Source organism: Tasmannia lanceolata, unplaced genomic scaffold, assembly GCF_043159265.1.
Source record: "Tasmannia lanceolata isolate RefF3 unplaced genomic scaffold, GAP_Taslan_0.1 ptg000003l, whole genome shotgun sequence".
Taxonomy (NCBI): Eukaryota; Viridiplantae; Streptophyta; class Magnoliopsida; order Canellales; family Winteraceae; genus Tasmannia; species Tasmannia lanceolata.
This window is the reverse complement of record NW_027518680.1, coordinates 28799794-28820762: the sequence shown is the minus strand read 5'-3', so window position 1 is coordinate 28820762 and position 20969 is coordinate 28799794. Positions and strand designations below refer to the sequence as shown.

The following is a 20969-nucleotide window of genomic DNA, read 5'->3' as shown; positions in this document are numbered from 1 at the left end:
GTTTCCACTCGCATTTTCGTACGAAGTCCGTTTAAATGAAAGTGCGAAAAAATCCTGCTAGATGACACCGGATGGACGATCCGAGCATGTCGGAAAGCCGGATGACCGCCAGGGCTGTCATCGCGCGATGAATCTTCCCGAGTACCCCCGAATCAATATAAGAATCGCCACGATCTGACGGGAGGATCAAAAGTTATCGTCGGAACGATATTTGTGCACCAAGGGTAGCTCACGGCCAGTAAACACCTTCCGACCGGATTCATGACTCGCATCCATTAGTACACTCATCCGCTATAGCCTGTACGTCACTGAATCTGAACAAACCCCCGCTATAATTTAACCGCAAATGAAATGTCAGAACGAATTCCGTTTATCGAATCAAACGACACTATCACCCCGCCATAATAAAGACCGGACGTCTTTGAATTCACCATCCGGAAGAAAATAAAAAGATCCGAACCGAAACGTAAGAGGCGACGCACTAAACGTGCGTTTCAGTTCGCATCGATGTTCCAGAACCGAAAGATTGTTCGAAAAAAGTGGTAGATAGCCGAAAAAAGTGACAGGGGTGCAACACGAGGACTTCCCAGGAGGTCACCCATCCTAGTACTACTCTCGCCCAAGCACGCTTAACTTCGGAGTTCTGATGGGATCCAGTGCATTTGTGCTGGTATGATCGCACCCAGCATGCCTCTCCATTGTCAAAGTAATAAAGAGTTTCCACTCGCATTGTCGTACGAAGTCCGTTTAAATGAAAGTGCGAAAAAATCCTGCTAGATGACACCGGATGGACGATCCGAGCATGTCGGAAAGCCGGATGACTGCCAGGGCTGTCATCGCGCGATGAATCTTCCCGAGTACCCCCGAATCAATATAAGAATCGCCACGATCTGACGGGCGGATCAAAAGTTATCGTCGGAACGATATTTGTGCACCAAGGGTAGCTCACGGCCAGTAAACACCTTCCGACCGGATTCATGACTCGCATCCACTAGTACACTCATCCGCTATAGCCTGTACGTCACTGAATCTAAACAAACCCCCGCTATAATTTGACCGCAAATGAAATGTCAGAACGAATTCCGTTTATCGAATCAAACGACACTATCACCCCGCCATAATAAAGGCCGGACGTCTTTGAATTCACCATCCGGAAGAAAATAAAAAGATCCGAACCGAAACGTAGGAGGCGACGCACTAAACGTGCGTTTCAGTTCGCATCGATGTTCCAGAACCGAAAGATTGTTCGAAAAAAGTGGTAGATAGCCGAAAAAAGTGACAGGGGTGTAACACGAGGACTTCCCAGGAGGTCACCCATCCTAGTACTACTCTCGCCCAAGCACGCTTAACTTCGGAGTTCTGATCGGATCCAGTGCATTTGTGCTGGTATGATCGCACCCAGCATGCCTCTCCATTGTTAAAGTAATAAAGAGTTTCCACTCGCATTGTCGTACGAAGTCCGTTTAAATGAAAGTGCGAAAAAATCCTGCTAGATGACATCGGATGGACGATCCGAGCATGTCGGGAAGCCGGATGACCGCCAGGGCTGTCATTGCGCGATTAAAATCTTCCCGAGTACCCCCGAATCAATATAAGAATCGCCACGATCTGACGGGCGGATCAAAAGTTATCGTCGGAACGATATTTGTGCACCAAGGGTAGCTCACGGCCAGTAAACACCTTCCGACCGGATTCATGACTCGCATCCACTAGTACACTCATCCGCTATAGCCTGTACGTCACTGAATCTAAACAAACCCCCGCTATAATTAGACCGCAAATGAAATGTCAGAACGAATTCCGTTTATCGAATCAAACGACACTACTACCCCGCCATAATAAAGACCGGACGTATTTGAATTCACCATCCGGAAGAAAATAAAAAGATCCGAACCGAAACGTAGGAGGCGTCGCACTAAACGTGAGTTTCAGTTCCCATCGATGTTCCAGAACCGAAAGATTGTTCGAAAAAAGTGGTAGATAACCGAAAAAAGTGACAGGGGTGCAACACGAGGACTTCCCAGGAGGTCACCCATCCTAGTACTACTCTCGCCCAAGCACGCTTAACTTCGGAGTTCTGATGGGATCCAGTGCATTTGTGCTGGTATGATCGCACCCAGCATGCCTCTCCATTGTCAAAGTAATAAAGAGTTTCCACTCGCATTGTCGTACGAAGTCCGTTTAAATGAAAGTGCGAAAAAATCCTGCTAGATGACATCGGATGGACGATCCGAGCATGTCGGGAAGCTGGATGACCGCCAGGGCTGTTATCGCGCGATGAATCTTCCCGAGTACCCCCGAATCAATATAAGAATCGCCACGATCTGACGGGCGGATCAAAAGTTATCGTCGGAACGATATTTGTGCACCACGGGTAGCTCACGGCCAGTAAACACCTTCCGACCGGATTCATGACTCGCATCCACTAGTACACTCATCCGCTATAGCCTGTACGTCACTGAATCTGAACAAACCCCCGCTATAATTTAACCGCAAATGAAATGTCAGAACGAATTCCGTTTATCGAATCAAACGACACTATCACCCCGCCATAATAAAGACCGGACGTCTTTGAATTCACCATCCGGAAGAAAATAAAAAGATCCGAACCGAAACGTAAGAGGCGACGCACTAAACGTGCGTTTCAGTTCGCATCGATGTTCCAGAACCGAAAGATTGTTCGAAAAAAGTGGTAGATAGCCGAAAAAAGTGACAGGGGTGCAACACGAGGACTTCCCAGGAGGTCACCCATCCTAGTACTACTCTCGCCCAAGCACGCTTAACTTCGGAGTTCTGATGGGATCCAGTGCATTTGTGCTGTTATGATCGCACCCAGCATGCCTCTCCATTGTCAAAGTAATAAAGAGTTTCCACTCGCATTTTCGTACGAAGTCCGTTTAAATGAAAGTGCGAAAAAATCCTGCTAGATGACACCGGATGGACGATCCGAGCATGTCGGAAAGCCGGATGACTGCCAGGGCTGTCATCGCGCGATGAATCTTCCCGAGTACCCCCGAATCAATATAAGAATCGCCACGATCTGACGGGCGGATCAAAAGTTATCGTCGGAACGATATTTGTGCACCAAGGGTAGCTCACGGCCAGTAAACACCTTCCGACCGGATTCATGACTCGCATCCACTAGTACACTCATCCGCTATAGCCTGTACGTCACTGAATCTAAACAAACCCCCGCTATAATTTGACCGCAAATGAAATGTCAGAACGAATTCCGTTTATCGAATCAAACGACACTATCACCCCGCCATAATAAAGACCGGACGTCTTTGAATTCACCATCCGGAAGAAAATAAAAAGATCCGAACCGAAACGTAGGAGGCGACGCACTAAACGTGCGTTTCAGTTCGCATCGATGTTCCAGGACCGAAAGATTGTTCGAAAAAAGTGGTAGATAGCCGAAAAAAGTGACAGGGGTGTAACACGAGGACTTCCCAGGAGGTCACCCATCCTAGTACTACTCTCGTCCAAGCACGCTTAACTTCGGAGTTCTGATGGGATCCAGTGCATTTGTGCTGGTATGATCGCACCCAGCATGCCTCTCCATTGTTAAAGTAATAAAGAGTTTCCACTCGCATTGTCGTACGAAGTCCGTTTAAATGAAAGTGCGAAAAAATCCTGCTAGATGACATCGGATGGACGATCCGAGCATGTCGGGAAGCCGGATGACCGCCAGGGCTGTCATTGCGCGATTAAAATCTTCCCGAGTACCCCCGAATCAATATAAGAATCGCCACGATCTGACGGGCGGATCAAAAGTTATCGTCGGAACGATATTTGTGCACCAAGGGTAGCTCACGGCCAGTAAACACCTTCCGACCGGATTCATGACTCGCATCCACTAGTACACTCATCCGCTATAGCCTGTACGTCACTGAATCTAAACAAACCCCCGCTATAATTAGACCGCAAATGAAATGTCAGAACGAATTCCGTTTATCGAATCAAACGACACTACTACCCCGCCATAATAAAGACCGGACGTATTTGAATTCACCATCCGGAAGAAAATAAAAAGATCCGAAACGAAACGTAGGAGGCGTCGCACTAAACGTGAGTTTCAGTTCCCATCGATGTTCCAGAACCGAAAGATTGTTCGAAAAAAGTGGTAGATAGCCGAAAAAAGTGACAGGGGTGCAACACGAGGACTTCCCAGGAGGTCACCCATCCTAGTACTACTCTCGCCCAAGCACGCTTAACTTCGGAGTTCTGATGGGATCCAGTGCATTTGTGCTGGTATGATCGCACCCAGCATGCCTCTCCATTGTCAAAGTAATAAAGAGTATCCACTCGCATTGTCGTACGAAGTCCGTTTAAATGAAAGTGCGAAAAAATCCTGCTAGATGACATCGGATGGACGATCCGAGCATGTCGGGAAGCTGGATGACCGCCAGGGCTGTTATCGCGCGATGAATCTTCCCGAGTACCCCCGAATCAATATAAGAATCGCCACGATCTGACGGGCGGATCAAAAGTTATCGTCGGAACGATATTTGTGCACCACGGGTAGCTCACGGCCAGTAAACACCTTCCGACCGGATTCATGACTCGCATCCACTAGTACACTCATCCGCTATAGCCTGTACGTCACTGAATCTAAACAAACCCCCGCTATAATTTGACCGCAAATGAAATGTCAGAACGAATTCCGTTTATCGAATCAAACGACACTATCACCCCGCCATAATAAAGACCGGACGTCTTTGAATTCACCATCCGGAAGAAAATAAAAAGATCCGAACCGAAACGTAAGAGGCGACGCACTAAACGTGCGTTTCAGTTCGCATCGATGTTCCAGAGCCGAAAGATTGTTCGAAAAAAGTGGTAGATAGCCGAAAAAAGTGACAGGGGTGCAACACGAGGACTTCCCAGGAGGTCACCAATCCTAGTACTACTCTCGCCCAAGCACGCTTAACTTCGGAGTTCTGATGGGATCCAGTGCATTTGTGCTGGTATGATCGCACCCAGCATGCCTCTCCATTGTCAAAGTAATAAAGAGTATCCACTCGCATTGTCGTACGAAGTCCGTTTAAATGAAAGTGCGAAAAAATCCTGCTAGATGACATCGGATGGACGATCCGAGCATGTCGGGAAGCTGGATGACCGCCAGGGCTGTTATCGCGCGATGAATCTTCCCGAGTACCCCCGAATCAATATAAGAATCGCCACGATCTGACGGGCGGATCAAAAGTTATCGTCGGAACGATATTTGTGCACCACGGGTAGCTCACGGCCAGTAAACACCTTCCGACCGGATTCATGACTCGCATCCACTAGTACACTCATCCGCTATAGCCTGTACGTCACTGAATCTAAACAAACCCCCGCTATAATTTGACCGCAAATGAAATGTCAGAACGAATTCCGTTTATCGAATCAAACGACACTATCACCCCGCCATAATAAAGACCGGACGTCTTTGAATTCACCATCCGGAAGAAAATAAAAAGATCCGAACCGAAACGTATGAGGCGACGCACTAAACGTGCGTTTCAGTTCGCATCGATGTTCCAGAACCGAAAGATTGTTCGAAAAAAGTGGTAGATAGCCGAAAAAAGTGACAGGGGTGCAACACGAGGACTTCCCAGGAGGTCACCCATCCTAGTACTACTCTCGCCAAGCACGCTTAACTTCGGAGTTCTGATGGGATCCAGTGCATTTGTGCTGGTATGATCGCACCCAGCATGCCTCTCCATTGTCAAAGTAATAAAGAGTTTCCACTCGCATTTTCGTACGAAGTCCGTTTAAATGAAAGTGCGAAAAAATCCTGCTAGATGACACCGGATGGACGATCCGAGCATGTCGGAAAGCCGGATGACCGCCAGGGCTGTCATCGCGCGATGAATCTTCCCGAGTACCCCCGAATCAATATAAGAATCGCCACGATCTGACGGGCGGATCAAAAGTTATCGTCGGAACGATATTTGTGCACCAAGGGTAGCTCACGGCCAGTAAACACCTTCCGACCGGATTCATGACTCGCATCCACTAGTACACTCATCCGCTATAGCCTGTACGTCACTGAATCTGAACAAACCCCCGCTATAATTTAACCGCAAATGAAATGTCAGAACGAATTCCGTTTATCGAATCAAACGACACTATCACCCCGCCATAATAAAGACCGGACGTCTTTGAATTCACCATCCGGAAGAAAATAAAAAGATCCGAACCGAAACGTAAGAGGCGACGCACTAAACGTGCGTTTCAGTTCGCATCGATGTTCCAGAACCGAAAGATTGTTCGAAAAAAGTGGTAGATAGCCGAAAAAAGTGACAGGGGTGCAACACGAGGACTTCCCAGGAGGTCACCCATCCTAGTACTACTCTCGCCCAAGCACGCTTAACTTCGGAGTTCTGATGGGATCCAGTGCATTTGTGCTGGTATGATCGCACCCAGCATGCCTCTCCATTGTCAAAGTAATAAAGAGTATCCACTCGCATTGTCGTACGAAGTCCGTTTAAATGAAAGTGCGAAAAAATCCTGCTAGATGACATCGGATGGACGATCCGAGCATGTCGGGAAGCTGGATGACCGCCAGGGCTGTTATCGCGCGATGAATCTTCCCGAGTACCCCCGAATCAATATAAGAATCGCCACGATCTGACGGGCGGATCAAAAGTTATCGTCGGAACGATATTTGTGCACCACGGGTAGCTCACGGCCAGTAAACACCTTCCGACCGGATTCATGACTCGCATCCACTAGTACACTCATCCGCTATAGCCTGTACGTCACTGAATCTAAACAAACCCCCGCTATAATTTGACCGCAAATGAAATGTCAGAACGAATTCCGTTTATCGAATCAAACGACACTATCACCCCGCCATAATAAAGACCGGACGTCTTTGAATTCACCATCCGGAAGAAAATAAAAAGATCCGAACCGAAACGTATGAGGCGACGCACTAAACGTGCGTTTCAGTTCGCATCGATGTTCCAGAACCGAAAGATTGTTCGAAAAAAGTGGTAGATAGCCGAAAAAAGTGACAGGGGTGCAACACGAGGACTTCCCAGGAGGTCACCCATCCTAGTACTACTCTCGCCCAAGCACGCTTAACTTCGGAGTTCTGATGGGATCCAGTGCATTTGTGCTGGTATGATCGCACCCAGCATGCCTCTCCATTGTCAAAGTAATAAAGAGTTTCCACTCGCATTTTCGTACGAAGTCCGTTTAAATGAAAGTGCGAAAAAATCCTGCTAGATGACACCGGATGGACGATCCGAGCATGTCGGAAAGCCGGATGACCGCCAGGGCTGTCATCGCGCGATGAATCTTCCCGAGTACCCCCGAATCAATATAAGAATCGCCACGATCTGACGGGCGGATCAAAAGTTATCGTCGGAACGATATTTGTGCACCAAGGGTAGCTCACGGCCAGTAAACACCTTCCGACCGGATTCATGACTCGCATCCACTAGTACACTCATCCGCTATAGCCTGTACGTCACTGAATCTGAACAAACCCCCGCTATAATTTAACCGCAAATGAAATGTCAGAACGAATTCCGTTTATCGAATCAAACGACACTATCACCCCGCCATAATAAAGACCGGACGTCTTTGAATTCACCATCCGGAAGAAAATAAAAAGATCCGAACCGAAACGTAAGAGGCGACGCACTAAACGTGCGTTTCAGTTCGCATCGATGTTCCAGAACCGAAAGATTGTTCGAAAAAAGTGGTAGATAGCCGAAAAAAGTGACAGGGGTGCAACACGAGGACTTCCCAGGAGGTCACCCATCCTAGTACTACTCTCGCCCAAGCACGCTTAACTTCGGAGTTCTGATGGGATCCAGTGCATTTGTGCTGGTATGATCGCACCCAGCATGCCTCTCCATTGTCAAAGTAATAAAGAGTTTCCACTCGCATTGTCGTACGAAGTCCGTTTAAATGAAAGTGCGAAAAAATCCTGCTAGATGACACCGGATGGACGATCCGAGCATGTCGGAAAGCCGGATGACCGCCAGGGCTGTCATCGCGCGATGAATCTTCCCGAGTACCCCCGAATCAATATAAGAATCGCCACGATCTGACGGGCGGATCAAAAGTTATCGTCGGAACGATATTTGTGCACCAAGGGTAGCTCACGGCCAGTAAATACCTTCCGACCGGATTCATGACTCGCATCCACTAGTACACTCATCCGCTATAGCCTGTACGTCACTGAATCTAAACAAACCCCCGCTATAATTTGGCCGCAAATGAAATGTCAGAACGAATTCCGTTTATCGAATCAAACGACACTATCACCCCGCCATAATAAAGACCGGACGTGTTTGAATTCACCATCCGGAAGAAAATAAAAAGATCCGAACCGAAACGTAGGAGGCGACGCACTAAACGTGCGTTTCAGTTCGCATCGATGTTCCAGAACCGAAAGATTGTTCGAAAAAAGTGGTAGATAGCCGAAAAAAGTGACAGGGGTGCAACACGAGGACTTCCCAGGAGGTCACCCATCCTAGTACTACTCTCGCCCAAGCACGCTTCACTTCGGAGTTCTGATGGGATCCAGTGCATTTGTGCTGGTATGATCGCACCCAGCATGCCTCTCCATTGCCAAAGTAATAAAGAGTTTCCACTCGCATTGTCGTACGAAGTCCGTTTAAATGAAAGTGCGAAAAAACCCTGCTAGATGACATCGGATGGACGATCCGAGCATGTCGGGAAGCCGGATGACCGCCAGGGCTGTCATCGCGCGATGAATCTTCCCGAGTACCCCCGAATCAATATAAGAATCGCCACGATCTGACGGGCGGATCAAAAGTTATCGTCGGAACGATATTTGTGCACCAAGGTTAGCTCACGGCCAGTAAACACCTTCCGACCGGATTCATGACTCGCATCTACTGGTACACTCATCCGCTATAGCCTGTACGTCACTGAATCTAAACAAACCCCCGCTATAATTTGACCGCAAATGAAATGTCAGAACGAATTCCGTTTATCGAATCAAACGACACTATCACCCCGCCATAATAAAGACCGGACGTATTTGAATTCACCATCCGGAAGAAAATAAAAAGATCCGAACCGAAACGTAGGAGGCGTCGCACTAAACGTGCGTTTCAGTTCGCATCGATGTTCCAGAACCGAAAGATTGTTCGAAAAAAGTGGTAGATAGCCGAAAAAAGTGACAGGGGTGCAACACGAGGACTTCCGAGGAGGTCACCCATCCTAGTACTACTCTCGCCCAAGCACGCTTAACTTCGGAGTTCTGATGGGATCCAGTGCATTTGTGCTGTTATGATCGCACCCAGCATGCCTCTCCATTGTCAAAGTAATAAAGAGTTTCCACTCGCATTGTCGCACGAAGTCCGTTTAAATGAAAGTGCAAAAAAATCCGGCTAGATAACATCGGATGGACGATCCGAGCATGTCGGGAAGCTGGATGACCGCCAGGGCTGTTATCGCGCGATGAATCTTCCCGAGTAGCCACGAATCAATATAAGAATCGCCACGATCTGACGGGCGGATCAAAAGTTATCGTCGGAACGATATTTGTGCACCAAGGGTAGCTCACGGCCAGTAAACACCTTCCGACCGGATTCATGACTCGCATCCACTAGTACACTCATCCGCTATAGCCTGTACGTCACTGAATCTAAACAAACCCCCGCTATAATTTGACCGCAAATGAAATGTCAGAACGAATTCCGTTTATCGAATCAAACGACACTATCACCCCGCCATAATAAAGACCGGACGTCTTTGAATTCACCATCCGGAAGAAAATAAAAAGATCCGAACCGAAACGTAGGAGGCGACGCACTAAACGTGCGTTTCAGTTCGCATCGATGTTCCAGAACCGAAAGATTGTTCGAAAAAAGTGGTAGATAGCCGAAAAAAGTGACAGGGGTGTAACACGAGGACTTCCCAGGAGGTCACCCATCCTAGTACTACTCTCGCCCAAGCACGCTTAACTTCGGAGTTCTGATGGGATCCAGTGCATTTGTGCTGGTATGATCGCACCCAGCATGCCTCTCCATTGTTAAAGTAATAAAGAGTTTCCACTCGCATTGTCGTACGAAGTCCGTTTAAATGAAAGTGCGAAAAAATCCTGCTAGATGACATCGGATGGACGATCCGAGCATGTCGGGAAGCCGGATGACCGCCAGGGCTGTCATTGCGCGATTAAAATCTTCCCGAGTACCCCCGAATCAATATAAGAATCGCCACGATCTGACGGGCGGATCAAAAGTTATCGTCGGAACGATATTTGTGCACCAAGGGTAGCTCACGGCCAGTAAACACCTTCTGACCGGATTCATGACTCGCATCCACTAGTACACTCATCCGCTATAGCCTGTACGTCACTGAATCTAAACAAACCCCCGCTATAATTAGACCGCAAATGAAATGTCAGAACGAATTCCGTTTATCGAATCAAACGACACTATCACCCCGCCATAATAAAGACCGGACGTCTTTGAATTCACCATCCGGAAGAAAATAAAAAGATCCGAACCGAAACGTAAGAGGCGACGCACTAAACGTGCGTTTCAGTTCGCATCGATGTTCCAGAACCGAAAGATTGTTCGAAAAAAGTGGTAGATAGCCGAAAAAAGTGACAGGGGTGCAACACGAGGACTTCCCAGGAGGTCACCCATCCTAGTACTACTCTCGCCCAAGCACGCTTAACTTCGGAGTTCTGATGGGATCCAGTGCATTTGTGCTGGTATGATCGCACCCAGCATGCCTCTCCATTGTCAAAGTAATAAAGAGTTTCCACTCGCATTGTCGTACGAAGTCCGTTTAAATGAAAGTGCGAAAAAATCCTGCTAGATGACACCGGATGGACGATCCGAGCATGTCGGAAAGCCGGATGACCGCCAGGGCTGTCATCGCGCGATGAATCTTCCCGAGTACCCCCGAATCAATATAAGAATCGCCACGATCTGACGGGCGGATCAAAAGTTATCGTCGGAACGATATTTGTGCACCAAGGGTAGCTCACGGCCAGTAAATACCTTCCGACCGGATTCATGACTCGCATCCACTAGTACACTCATCCGCTATAGCCTGTACGTCACTGAATCTAAACAAACCCCCGCTATAATTTGACCGCAAATGAAATGTCAGAACGAATTCCGTTTATCGAATCAAACGACACTATCACCCCGCCATAATAAAGACCGGACGTGTTTGAATTCACCATCCGGAAGAAAATAAAAAGATCCGAACCGAAACGTAGGAGGCGACGCACTAAACGTGCGTTTCAGTTCGCATCGATGTTCCAGAACCGAAAGATTGTTCGAAAAAAGTGGTAGATAGCCGAAAAAAGTGACAGGGGTGCAACACGAGGACTTCCCAGGAGGTCACCGATCCTAGTACTACTCTCGCCCAAGCACGCTTAACTTCGGAGTTCTGATGGGATCCAGTGCATTTGTGCTGGTATGATCGCACCCAGCATGCCTCTCCATTGCCAAAGTAATAAAGAGTTTCCACTCGCATTGTCGTACGAAGTCCGTTTAAATGAAAGTGCGAAAAAACCCTGCTAGATGACATCGGATGGACGATCCGAGCATGTCGGGAAGCCGGATGACCGCCAGGGCTGTCATCGCGCGATGAATCTTCCCGAGTACCCCCGAATCAATATAAGAATCGCCACGATCTGACGGGCGGATCAAAAGTTATCGTCGGAACGATATTTGTGCACCAAGGTTAGCTCACGGCCAGTAAACACCTTCCGACCGGATTCATGATTCGCATCTACTGGTACACTCATCCGCTATAGCCTGTACGTCACTGAATCTAAACAAACCCCCGCTATAATTTGACCGCAAATGAAATGTCAGAACGAATTCCGTTTATCGAATCAAACGACACTATCACCCCGCCATAATAAAGACCGGACGTATTTGAATTCACCATCCGGAAGAAAATAAAAAGATCCGAACCGAAACGTAGGAGGCGTCGCACTAAACGTGCGTTTCAGTTCGCATCGATGTTCCAGAACCGAAAGATTGTTCGAAAAAAGTGGTAGATAGCCGAAAAAAGTGACAGGGGTGCAACACGAGGACTTCCGAGGAGGTCACCCATCCTAGTACTACTCTCGCCCAAGCACGCTTAACTTCGGAGTTCTGATGGGATCCAGTGCATTTGTGCTGTTATGATCGCACCCAGCATGCCTCTCCATTGTCAAAGTAATAAAGAGTTTCCACTCGCATTGTCGCACGAAGTCCGTTTAAATGAAAGTGCAAAAAAATCCGGCTAGATAACATCGGATGGACGATCCGAGCATGTCGGGAAGCTGGATGACCGCCAGGGCTGTTATCGCGCGATGAATCTTCCCGAGTAGCCACGAATCAATATAAGAATCGCCACGATCTGACGGGCGGATCAAAAGTTATCGTCGGAACGATATTTGTGCACCAAGGGTAGCTCACGGCCAGTAAACACCTTCCGACCGGATTCATGACTCGCATCCACTAGTACACTCATCCGCTATAGCCTGTACGTCACTGAATCTAAACAAACCCCCGCTATAATTTGACCGCAAATGAAATGTCAGAACGAATTCCGTTTATCGAATCAAACGACACTATCACCCCGCCATAATAAAGACCGGACGTCTTTGAATTCACCATCCGGAAGAAAATAAAAAGATCCGAACCGAAACGTAGGAGGCGACGCACTAAACGTGCGTTTCAGTTCGCATCGATGTTCCAGAACCGAAAGATTGTTCGAAAAAAGTGGTAGATAGCCGAAAAAAGTGACAGGGGTGTAACACGAGGACTTCCCAGGAGGTCACCCATCCTAGTACTACTCTCGCCCAAGCACGCTTAACTTCGGAGTTCTGATGGGATCCAGTGCATTTGTGCTGGTATGATCGCACCCAGCATGCCTCTCCATTGTTAAAGTAATAAAGAGTTTCCACTCGCATTGTCGTACGAAGTCCGTTTAAATGAAAGTGCGAAAAAATCCTGCTAGATGACATCGGATGGACGATCCGAGCATGTCGGGAAGCCGGATGACCGCCAGGGCTGTCATTGCGCGATTAAAATCTTCTCGAGTACCCCCGAATCAATATAAGAATCGCCACGATCTGACGGGCGGATCAAAAGTTATCGTCGGAACGATATTTGTGCACCAAGGGTAGCTCACGGCCAGTAAACACCTTCTGACCGGATTCATGACTCGCATCCACTAGTACACTCATCCGCTATAGCCTGTACGTCACTGAATCTAAACAAACCCCCGCTATAATTAGACCGCAAATGAAATGTCAGAACGAATTCCGTTTATCGAATCAAACGACACTACTACCCCGCCATAATAAAGACCGGACGTATTTGAATTCACCATCCGGAAGAAAATAAAAAGATCCGAACCGAAACGTAGGAGGCGTCGCACTAAACGTGAGTTTCAGTTCGCATCGATGTTCCAGAACCGAAAGATTGTTCGAAAAAAGTGGTAGATAGCCGAAAAAAGTGACAGGGGTGCAACACGAGGACTTCCCAGGAGGTCACCCATCCTAGTACTACTCTCGCCCAAGCACGCTTAACTTCGGAGTTCTGATGGGATCCAGTGCATTTGTGCTGGTATGATCGCACCCAGCATGCCTCTCCATTGTCAAAGTAATAAAGAGTTTCCACTCGCATTGTCGTACGAAGTCCGTTTAAATGAAAGTGCGAAAAAATCCTGCTAGATGACATCGGATGGACGATCCGAGCATGTCGGGAAGCTGGATGACCGCCAGGGCTGTTATCGCGCGTTGAATCTTCCCGAGTACCCCCGAATCAATATAAGAATCGCCACGATCTGACGGGCGAATCAAAAGTTATCGTCGGAACGATATTTGTGCACCACGGGTAGCTCACGGCCAGTAAACACCTTCCGACCGGATTCATGACTCGCATCCACTAGTACACTCATCCGCTATAGCCTGTACGTCACTGAATCTAAACAAACCCCCGCTATAATTTGACCGCAAATGAAATGTCAGAACGAATTCCGTTTATCGAATCAAACGACACTATCACCCCGCCATAATAAAGACCGGACGTCTTTGAATTCACCATCCGGAAGAAAATAAAAAGATCCGAACCGAAACGTATGAGGCGACGCACTAAACGTGCGTTTCAGTTCGCATCGATGTTCCAGAACCGAAAGATTGTTCGAAAAAAGTGGTAGATAGCCGAAAAAAGTGACAGGGGTGCAACACGAGGACTTCCCAGGAGGTCACCCATCCTAGTACTACTCTCGCCCAAGCACGCTTAACTTCGGAGTTCTGATGGGATCCAGTGCATTTGTGCTGGTATGATCGCACCCAGCATGCCTCTCCATTGTCAAAGTAATAAAGAGTTTCCACTCGCATTTTCGTACGAAGTCCGTTTAAATGAAAGTGCGAAAAAATCCTGCTAGATGACACCGGATGGACGATCCGAGCATGTCGGAAAGCTGGATGACCGCCATGGCTGTCATTGCGCGATTAAAATCTTCCCGAGTACCCCCGAATCAATATAAGAATCGCCACGATCTGACGGGCGGATCAAAAGTTATCGTCGGAACGATATTTGTGCACCAAGGGTAGCTCACGGCCAGTAAACACCTTCTGACCGGATTCATGACTCGCATCCACTAGTACACTCATCCGCTATAGCCTGTACGTCACTGAATCTAAACAAACCCCCGCTATAATTAGACCGCAAATGAAATGTCAGAACGAATTCCGTTTATCGAATCAAACGACACTACTACCCCGCCATAATAAAGACCGGACGTATTTGAATTCACCATCCGGAAGAAAATAAAAAGATCCGAACCGAAACGTAGGAGGCGTCGCACTAAACGTGAGTTTCAGTTCGCATCGATGTTCCAGAACCGAAAGATTGTTCGAAAAAAGTGGTAGATAGCCGAAAAAAGTGACAGGGGTGCAACACGAGGACTTCCCAGGAGGTCACCCATCCTAGTACTACTCTCGCCCAAGCACGCTTAACTTCGGAGTTCTGATGGGATCCAGTGCATTTGTGCTGGTATGATCGCACCCAGCATGCCTCTCCATTGTCAAAGTAATAAAGAGTTTTCACTCGCATTGTCGTACGATGTCCGTTTAAATGAAAGTGCGAAAAAATCCTGCTAGATGACACCGGATGGACGATCCGAGCATGTCGGAAAGCCGGATGACCGCCATGGCTGTCATCGCGCGATGAATCTTCCCGAGTACCCCCGAATCAATATAAGAATCGCCACGATCTGACGGGCGGATGAAAAGTTATCGTCGGAACGATATTTGTGCACCAAGGGTAGCTCACGGCCAGTAAATACCTTCCGACCGGATTCATGACTCGCATCCACTAGTACACTCATCCGCTATAGCCTGTACGTCACTGAATCTAAACAAACCCCCGCTATAATTTGACCGCAAATGAAATGTCAGAACGAATTCCGTTTATCGAATCAAACGACACTATCACCCCGCCATAATAAAGACCGGACGTGTTTGAATTCACCATCCGGAAGAAAATAAAAAGATCCGAACCGAAACGTAGGAGGCGACGCACTAAACGTGCGTTTCAGTTCGCATCGATGTTCCAGAACCGAAAGATTGTTCGAAAAAAGTGGTAGATAGCCGAAAAAAGTGACAGGGGTGCAACACGAGGACTTCCCAGGAGGTCACCCATCCTAGTACTACTCTCGCCCAAGCACGCTTAACTTCGGAGTTCTGATGGGATCCAGTGCATTTGTGCTGGTATGATCGCACCCAGCATGCCTCTCCATTGCCAAAGTAATAAAGAGTTTCCACTCGCATTGTCGTACGAAGTCCGTTTAAATGAAAGTGCGAAAAAACCCTGCTAGATGACATCGGATGGACGATCCGAGCATGTCGGGAAGCCGGATGACCGCCAGGGCTGTCATCGCGCGATGAATCTTCCCGAGTACCCCCGAATCAATATAAGAATCGCCACGATCTGACGGGCGGATCAAAAGTTATCGTCGGAACGATATTTGTGCACCAAGGTTAGCTCACGGCCAGTAAACACCTTCCGACCGGATTCATGACTCGCATCTACTGGTACACTCATCCGCTATAGCCTGTACGTCACTGAATCTAAACAAACCCCCGCTATAATTTGACCGCAAATGAAATGTCAGAACGAATTCCGTTTATCGAATCAAACGACACTATCACCCCGCCATAATAAAGACCGGACGTATTTGAATTCACCATCCGGAAGAAAATAAAAAGATCCGAACCGAAACGTAGGAGGCGTCGCACTAAACGTGCGTTTCAGTTCGCATCGATGTTCCAGAACCGAAAGATTGTTCGAAAAAAGTGGTAGATAGCCGAAAAAAGTGACAGGGGTGCAACACGAGGACTTCCGAGGAGGTCACCCATCCTAGTACTACTCTCGCCCAAGCACGCTTAACTTCGGAGTTCTGATGGGATCCAGTGCATTTGTGCTGTTATGATCGCACCCAGCATGCCTCTCCATTGTCAAAGTAATAAAGAGTTTCCACTCGCATTGTCGCACGAAGTCCGTTTAAATGAAAGTGCAAAAAAATCCGGCTAGATAACATCGGATGGACGATCCGAGCATGTCGGGAAGCTGGATGACCGCCAGGGCTGTTATCGCGCGATGAATCTTCCCGAGTACCCCCGAATCAATATAAGAATCGCCACGATCTGACGGGCGGATCAAAAGTTATCGTCGGAACGATATTTGTGCACCAAGGGTAGCTCACGGCCAGTAAACACCTTCCGACCGGATTCATGACTCGCATCCACTAGTACACTCATCCGCTATAGCCTGTACGTCACTGAATCTGAACAAACCCCCGCTATAATTTAACCGCAAATGAAATGTCAGAACGAATTCCGTTTATCGAATCAAACGACACTATCACCCCGCCATAATAAAGACCGGACGTCTTTGAATTCACCATCCGGAAGAAAATAAAAAGATCCGAACCGAAACGTAAGAGGCGACGCACTAAACGTGCGTTTCAGTTCGCATCGATGTTCCAGAACCGAAAGATTGTTCGAAAAAAGTGGTAGATAGCCGAAAAAAGTGACAGGGGTGCAACACGAGGACTTCCCAGGAGGTCACCCATCCTAGTACTACTCTCGCCCAAGCACGCTTAACTTCGGAGTTCTGATGGGATCCAGTGCATTTGTGCTGGTATGATCGCACCCAGCATGCCTCTCCATTGTCAAAGTAATAAAGAGTATCCACTCGCATTGTCGTACGAAGTCCGTTTAAATGAAAGTGCGAAAAAATCCTGCTAGATGACATCGGATGGACGATCCGAGCATGTCGGGAAGCTGGATGACCGCCAGGGCTGTTATCGCGCGATGAATCTTCCCGAGTACCCCCGAATCAATATAAGAATCGCCACGATCTGACGGGCGGATCAAAAGTTATCGTCGGAACGATATTTGTGCACCACGGGTAGCTCACGGCCAGTAAACACCTTCCGACCGGATTCATGACTCGCATCCACTAGTACACTCATCCGCTATAGCCTGTACGTCACTGAATCTAAACAAACCCCCGCTATAATTTGACCGCAAATGAAATGTCAGAACGAATTCCGTTTATCGAATCAAACGACACTATCACCCCGCCATAATAAAGACCGGACGTCTTTGAATTCACCATCCGGAAGAAAATAAAAAGATCCGAACCGAAACGTATGAGGCGACGCACTAAACGTGCGTTTCAGTTCGCATCGATGTTCCAGAACCGAAAGATTGTTCGAAAAAAGTGGTAGATAGCCGAAAAAAGTGACAGGGGTGCAACACGAGGACTTCCCAGGAGGTCACCCATCCTAGTACTACTCTCGCCCAAGCACGCTTAACTTCGGAGTTCTGATGGGATCCAGTGCATTTGTGCTGGTATGATCGCACCCAGCATGCCTCTCCATTGTCAAAGTAATAAAGAGTTTCCACTCGCATTTTCGTACGAAGTCCGTTTAAATGAAAGTGCGAAAAAATCCTGCTAGATGACACCGGATGGACGATCCGAGCATGTCGGAAAGCCGGATGACCGCCAAGGCTGTCATCGCGCGATGAATCTTCCCGAGTACCCCCGAATCAATATAAGAATCGCCACGATCTGACGGGCGGATCAAAAGTTATCGTCGGAACGATATTTGTGCACCAAGGGTAGCTCACGGCCAGTAAACACCTTCCGACCGGATTCATGACTCGCATCCACTAGTACACTCATCCGCTATAGCCTGTACGTCACTGAATCTGAACAAACCCCCGCTATAATTTAACCGCAAATGAAATGTCAGAACGAATTCCGTTTATCGAATCAAACGACACTATCACCCCGCCATAATAAAGACCGGACGTCTTTGAATTCACCATCCGGAAGAAAATAAAAAGATCCGAACCGAAACGTAAGAGGCGACGCACTAAACGTGCGTTTCAGTTCGCATCGATGTTCCAGAACCGAAAGATTGTTCGAAAAAAGTGGTAGATAGCCGAAAAAAGTGACAGGGGTGCAACACGAGGACTTCCCAGGAGGTCACCCATCCTAGTACTACTCTCGCCCAAGCACGCTTAACTTCGGAGTTCTGATGGGATCCAGTGCATTTGTGCTGGTATGATCGCACCCAGCATGCCTCTCCATTGTCAAAGTAATAAAGAGTTTCCACTCGCATTGTCGTACGAAGTCCGTTTAAATGAAAGTGCGAAAAAATCCTGCTAGATGACACCGGATGGACGATCCGAGCATGTCGGAAAGCCGGATGACCGCCAGGGCTGTCATCGCGCGATGAATCTTCCCGAGTACCCCCGAATCAATATAAGAATCGCCACGATCTGACGGGCGGATCAAAAGTTATCGTCGGAACGATATTTGTGCACCAAGGGTAGCTCACGGCCAGTAAATACCTTCCGACCGGATTCATGACTCGCATCCACTAGTACACTCATCCGCTATAGCCTGTACGTCACTGAATCTAAACAAACCCCCGCTATAATTTGACCGCAAATGAAATGTCAGAACGAATTCCGTTTATCGAATCAAACGACACTATCACCCCGCCATAATAAAGACCGGACGTGTTTGAATTCACCATCCGGAAGAAAATAAAAAGATCCGAACCGAAACGTAGGAGGCGACGCACTAAACGTGCGTTTCAGTTCGCATCGATGTTCCAGAACCGAAAGATTGTTCGAAAAAAGTGGTAGATAGCCGAAAAAAGTGACAGGGGTGCAACACGAGGACTTCCCAGGAGGTCACCCATCCTAGTACTACTCTCGCCCAAGCACGCTTAACTTCGGAGTTCTGATGGGATCCAGTGCATTTGTGCTGGTATGATCGCACCCAGCATGCCTCTCCATTGCCAAAGTAATAAAGAGTTTCCACTCGCATTGTCGTACGAAGTCCGTTTAAATGAAAGTGCGAAAAAACCCTGCTAGATGACATCGGATGGACGATCCGAGCATGTCGGGAAGCCGGATGACCGCCAGGGCTGTCATCGCGCGATGAATCTTCCCGAGTACCCCCGAATCAATATAAGAATCGCCACGATCTGACGGGCGGATCAAAAGTTATCGTCGGAACGATATTTGTGCACCAAGGTTAGCTCACGGCCAGTAAACACCTTCCGACCGGATTCATGACTCGCATCTACTGGTACACTCATCCGCTATAGCCTGTACGTCACTGAATCTAAACAAACCCCCGCTATAATTTGACCGCAAATGAAATGTCAGAACGAATTCCGTTTATCGAATCAAACGACACTATCACCCCGCCATAATAAAGACCGGACGTATTTGAATTCACCATCCGGAAGAAAATAAAAAGATCCGAACCGAAACGTAGGAGGCGTCGCACTAAACGTGCGTTTCAGTTCGCATCGATGTTCCAGAACCGAAAGATTGTTCGAAAAAAGTGGTAGATAGCCGAAAAAAGTGACAGGGGTGCAACACGAGGACTTCCGAGGAGGTCACCCATCCTAGTACTACTCTCGCCCAAGCACGCTTAACTTCGGAGTTCTGATGGGATCCAGTGCATTTGTGCTGTTATGATCGCACCCAGCATGCCTCTCCATTGTCAAAGTAATAAAGAGTTTCCACTCGCATTGTCGCACGAAGTCCGTTTAAATGAAAGTGCAAAAAAATCCGGCTAGATAACATCGGATGGACGATCCGAGCATGTCGGGAAGCTGGATGACCGCCAGGGCTGTTATCGCGCGATGAATCTTCCCGAGTAGCCACGAATCAATATAAGAATCGCCACGATCTGACGGGCGGATCAAAAGTTATCGTCGGAACGATATTTGTGCACCAAGGGTAGCTCACGGCCAGTAAACACCTTCCGACCGGATTCATGACTCGCATCCACTAGTACACTCATCCGCTATAGCCTGTACGTCACTGAATCTAAACAAACCCCCGCTATAATTTGACCGCAAATGAAATGTCAGAACGAATTCCGTTTATCGAATCAAACGACACTATCACCCCGCCATAATAAAGACCGGACGTCTTTGAATTCACCATCCGGAAGAAAATAAAAAGATCCGAACCGAAACGTAGGAGGCGACGCACTAAACGTGCGTTTCAGTTCGCATCGATGTTCCAGAACCGAAAGATTGTTCGAAAAAAGTGGTAGATAGCCGAAAAAAGTGACAGGGGTGTAACACGAGGACTTCCCAGGAGGTCACCCATCCTAGTACTACTCTCGCCCAAGCACGCTTAACTTCGGAGTTCTGATGGGATCCAGTGCATTTGTGCTGGTATGATCGCACCCAGCATGCCTCTCCATTGTTAAAGTAATAAAGAGTTTCCACTCGCATTGTCGTACGAAGTCCGTTTAAATGAAAGTGCGAAAAAATCCTGCTAGATGACATCGGATGGACGATCCGAGCATGTCGGGAAGCCGGATGACCGCCAGGGCTGTCATTGCGCGATTAAAATCTTCCCGAGTACCCCCGAATCAATATAAGAATCGCCACGATCTGACGGGCGGATCAAAAGT

The 20969-nt window shown here is 47.9% G+C and overlaps 29 non-coding genes across 29 annotated transcripts; all 29 read right to left on the bottom strand.

Annotated features, from left to right (window-relative positions):
- Window positions 1-565: 565 nt before the first annotated feature.
- On the bottom strand, window positions 566-684 carry LOC143872443 (5S ribosomal RNA). The gene has a single exon (XR_013247191.1). It is a non-coding gene; the product is annotated as a 5S ribosomal RNA (ribosomal RNA).
- A 597-nt stretch (window positions 685-1281) lies between these two features.
- LOC143874698 (5S ribosomal RNA) lies at window positions 1282-1400 on the bottom strand. Its single transcript, XR_013249369.1, has one exon. It is a non-coding gene; the product is annotated as a 5S ribosomal RNA (ribosomal RNA).
- A 599-nt stretch (window positions 1401-1999) lies between these two features.
- LOC143872430 (5S ribosomal RNA) lies at window positions 2000-2118 on the bottom strand. Its single transcript, XR_013247179.1, has one exon. It is a non-coding gene; the product is annotated as a 5S ribosomal RNA (ribosomal RNA).
- A 597-nt stretch (window positions 2119-2715) lies between these two features.
- Window positions 2716-2834, bottom strand: LOC143874192 (5S ribosomal RNA). The gene has a single exon (XR_013248880.1). It is a non-coding gene; the product is annotated as a 5S ribosomal RNA (ribosomal RNA).
- A 597-nt stretch (window positions 2835-3431) lies between these two features.
- Window positions 3432-3550, bottom strand: LOC143874400 (5S ribosomal RNA). The gene has a single exon (XR_013249081.1). It is a non-coding gene; the product is annotated as a 5S ribosomal RNA (ribosomal RNA).
- Window positions 3551-4149: 599 nt separating this feature from the next.
- LOC143872418 (5S ribosomal RNA) lies at window positions 4150-4268 on the bottom strand. The gene has a single exon (XR_013247167.1). It is a non-coding gene; the product is annotated as a 5S ribosomal RNA (ribosomal RNA).
- Window positions 4269-4865: 597 nt separating this feature from the next.
- LOC143874392 (5S ribosomal RNA) lies at window positions 4866-4984 on the bottom strand. Its single transcript, XR_013249074.1, has one exon. It is a non-coding gene; the product is annotated as a 5S ribosomal RNA (ribosomal RNA).
- A 597-nt stretch (window positions 4985-5581) lies between these two features.
- On the bottom strand, window positions 5582-5699 carry LOC143874836 (5S ribosomal RNA). The gene has a single exon (XR_013249504.1). It is a non-coding gene; the product is annotated as a 5S ribosomal RNA (ribosomal RNA).
- Window positions 5700-6296: 597 nt separating this feature from the next.
- Window positions 6297-6415, bottom strand: LOC143872406 (5S ribosomal RNA). Its single transcript, XR_013247156.1, has one exon. It is a non-coding gene; the product is annotated as a 5S ribosomal RNA (ribosomal RNA).
- Window positions 6416-7012: 597 nt separating this feature from the next.
- LOC143872395 (5S ribosomal RNA) lies at window positions 7013-7131 on the bottom strand. The gene has a single exon (XR_013247145.1). It is a non-coding gene; the product is annotated as a 5S ribosomal RNA (ribosomal RNA).
- Window positions 7132-7728: 597 nt separating this feature from the next.
- LOC143872384 (5S ribosomal RNA) lies at window positions 7729-7847 on the bottom strand. Its single transcript, XR_013247134.1, has one exon. It is a non-coding gene; the product is annotated as a 5S ribosomal RNA (ribosomal RNA).
- Window positions 7848-8444: 597 nt separating this feature from the next.
- Window positions 8445-8563, bottom strand: LOC143873229 (5S ribosomal RNA). The gene has a single exon (XR_013247949.1). It is a non-coding gene; the product is annotated as a 5S ribosomal RNA (ribosomal RNA).
- Window positions 8564-9160: 597 nt separating this feature from the next.
- Window positions 9161-9279, bottom strand: LOC143874750 (5S ribosomal RNA). The gene has a single exon (XR_013249421.1). It is a non-coding gene; the product is annotated as a 5S ribosomal RNA (ribosomal RNA).
- A 597-nt stretch (window positions 9280-9876) lies between these two features.
- On the bottom strand, window positions 9877-9995 carry LOC143873750 (5S ribosomal RNA). The gene has a single exon (XR_013248450.1). It is a non-coding gene; the product is annotated as a 5S ribosomal RNA (ribosomal RNA).
- Window positions 9996-10594: 599 nt separating this feature from the next.
- Window positions 10595-10713, bottom strand: LOC143872372 (5S ribosomal RNA). Its single transcript, XR_013247123.1, has one exon. It is a non-coding gene; the product is annotated as a 5S ribosomal RNA (ribosomal RNA).
- A 597-nt stretch (window positions 10714-11310) lies between these two features.
- Window positions 11311-11429, bottom strand: LOC143874539 (5S ribosomal RNA). Its single transcript, XR_013249215.1, has one exon. It is a non-coding gene; the product is annotated as a 5S ribosomal RNA (ribosomal RNA).
- Window positions 11430-12026: 597 nt separating this feature from the next.
- LOC143874749 (5S ribosomal RNA) lies at window positions 12027-12145 on the bottom strand. Its single transcript, XR_013249420.1, has one exon. It is a non-coding gene; the product is annotated as a 5S ribosomal RNA (ribosomal RNA).
- A 597-nt stretch (window positions 12146-12742) lies between these two features.
- On the bottom strand, window positions 12743-12861 carry LOC143873749 (5S ribosomal RNA). The gene has a single exon (XR_013248449.1). It is a non-coding gene; the product is annotated as a 5S ribosomal RNA (ribosomal RNA).
- Window positions 12862-13460: 599 nt separating this feature from the next.
- Window positions 13461-13579, bottom strand: LOC143872360 (5S ribosomal RNA). Its single transcript, XR_013247112.1, has one exon. It is a non-coding gene; the product is annotated as a 5S ribosomal RNA (ribosomal RNA).
- Window positions 13580-14176: 597 nt separating this feature from the next.
- Window positions 14177-14295, bottom strand: LOC143872349 (5S ribosomal RNA). The gene has a single exon (XR_013247101.1). It is a non-coding gene; the product is annotated as a 5S ribosomal RNA (ribosomal RNA).
- Window positions 14296-14894: 599 nt separating this feature from the next.
- Window positions 14895-15013, bottom strand: LOC143872337 (5S ribosomal RNA). The gene has a single exon (XR_013247090.1). It is a non-coding gene; the product is annotated as a 5S ribosomal RNA (ribosomal RNA).
- Window positions 15014-15610: 597 nt separating this feature from the next.
- On the bottom strand, window positions 15611-15729 carry LOC143872324 (5S ribosomal RNA). The gene has a single exon (XR_013247078.1). It is a non-coding gene; the product is annotated as a 5S ribosomal RNA (ribosomal RNA).
- A 597-nt stretch (window positions 15730-16326) lies between these two features.
- Window positions 16327-16445, bottom strand: LOC143874748 (5S ribosomal RNA). Its single transcript, XR_013249419.1, has one exon. It is a non-coding gene; the product is annotated as a 5S ribosomal RNA (ribosomal RNA).
- A 597-nt stretch (window positions 16446-17042) lies between these two features.
- Window positions 17043-17161, bottom strand: LOC143872312 (5S ribosomal RNA). The gene has a single exon (XR_013247067.1). It is a non-coding gene; the product is annotated as a 5S ribosomal RNA (ribosomal RNA).
- A 597-nt stretch (window positions 17162-17758) lies between these two features.
- On the bottom strand, window positions 17759-17877 carry LOC143872301 (5S ribosomal RNA). Its single transcript, XR_013247056.1, has one exon. It is a non-coding gene; the product is annotated as a 5S ribosomal RNA (ribosomal RNA).
- Window positions 17878-18474: 597 nt separating this feature from the next.
- LOC143872290 (5S ribosomal RNA) lies at window positions 18475-18593 on the bottom strand. Its single transcript, XR_013247045.1, has one exon. It is a non-coding gene; the product is annotated as a 5S ribosomal RNA (ribosomal RNA).
- Window positions 18594-19190: 597 nt separating this feature from the next.
- On the bottom strand, window positions 19191-19309 carry LOC143872278 (5S ribosomal RNA). The gene has a single exon (XR_013247034.1). It is a non-coding gene; the product is annotated as a 5S ribosomal RNA (ribosomal RNA).
- A 597-nt stretch (window positions 19310-19906) lies between these two features.
- Window positions 19907-20025, bottom strand: LOC143874747 (5S ribosomal RNA). The gene has a single exon (XR_013249418.1). It is a non-coding gene; the product is annotated as a 5S ribosomal RNA (ribosomal RNA).
- A 597-nt stretch (window positions 20026-20622) lies between these two features.
- Window positions 20623-20741, bottom strand: LOC143873746 (5S ribosomal RNA). The gene has a single exon (XR_013248448.1). It is a non-coding gene; the product is annotated as a 5S ribosomal RNA (ribosomal RNA).
- Between the last annotated feature and the right edge of the window lie 228 nt (window positions 20742-20969).